Source organism: Manacus vitellinus, unplaced genomic scaffold (assembly GCF_001715985.3).
Source record: "Manacus vitellinus isolate BGI_N305 unplaced genomic scaffold, ASM171598v3 scaffold_58_pilon, whole genome shotgun sequence".
Classification (NCBI taxonomy): domain Eukaryota; kingdom Metazoa; phylum Chordata; class Aves; order Passeriformes; family Pipridae; genus Manacus; species Manacus vitellinus.
Window position 1 is genome coordinate 3,498,001 of NW_021940671.1, and position 1,443 is coordinate 3,499,443.

Consider the following 1,443-nt stretch of genomic DNA (forward strand, 5'->3'; position numbering starts at 1 on the left):
AGAGCTTCAGTTTTCCAGTTCCCCTCTGCTGACCACGGCTGGGATCTGCCACAGAGCTTTGGGCCTCCTCACAGGGCTCAGCATCTGAGCCCCATAGCAGAACTATTATCCTTCATGGAAGGCTCTGGGCTTTGCTGTGGGCTGCAACAGAGGCCTCTCCCTTGCCAGGTTCCCCAGGGCTCTGCCAGATTTTCCAGTGATTCACAGGATTGTTATCCCGGGGTTTGCTGTGTGTAACACCAACCCTGGGTTGTGCTTCCCTGGCTTTCCTCTGGCACAGGAATGTTGCTCCTGCCCTGGAGGATCCATTCCTAAGGACCAGGCCTTCAGCATCAGCCACTGCTGGGATGAGGATCAGGCTTATCTTCCCTGGGCCCTCCCTTCCCCCTCTCACCTCCCTCCTGCTCTCCACCTCATCCCTTTTCCTGCAGAGGGTTGTGTTGGCTCCAGCCTCTGCTTCCCTCAGTCCCTTATCCCACACTTTCCACACCACCCCACAAAATACCTGGGGACAGCTAATTAGCTCAAGGGGTAATAATTATCCTCTTATCAATACTCTTCAGTCCTCCTGCCCTCTACTTCCCTGCACTGCACGGTGTACCCAGCCCAGGCTGGCATGGAATCCTTTGGATGTCTCCTCCCAGGAAACCAGCATGGAGGGGGAGTGGGACCACGACCTGATGTCAAACCCTGCAGTCCCAGCAACATCAAAGGCTCTTCCCAGCACAGACAGCCCCTCTGGGAGATCCAGGGGTGGAAAAGGGCCTGGACTGTGACCAGGAGCATGGAACTTGCAGCTGGTTCGGGGAGCGGGATGGTCCTGCAGTGTCTGTGTGGAAATTCCAGTGAGAAAACAGGGGAAGGAGCCTGGGTTGACTCCTGAAACCTGGGGATTTTGGGAGGAGCTGGATGTTGTGCTCTCACGTTTGTGGGGTGGGAAGGGAGCAGTGGGTGGTGGTCCAGGGAGGAGGAGGAAGAGGAGGAGGAGACGTTCAGTGCCAGTTGGGGGGTTGGCACCAACCCTGTGCCCTGGATTGTGCCACTGTGGTGCTGCTGAATGTGAGCCAGGGATAGGGGGTGTCCAGAGGAGCTGGAGGAGAGCAGGACTGGAACTCCAGAGCCCTACAAACACAGACCAAGCTGTGGGGCAGCCCCGGGGCCCCTCACAGGGCCTGAATGGCTGTGTTGGAACAGCCGGGAGCTCCATCACTGCCATCCCCTCCCACACCCTGGTGCTCAGCCCCTCTGGCAGCACCAGCACCAATCCTGGCTCTGACAACCCAGCCCAGGTCCAGCACCAACCCTGGCTCTGACAACCCAGCACCAATCCTGCTCCCACCACCCAGCCCAGGTTCAGCACCATGTGCCAGCACCACAACACTTCAACCAACACCTCAGGTGCCACAGCGCTGTCCCACAGCTTTGGGAGACACCCAGCTGGGT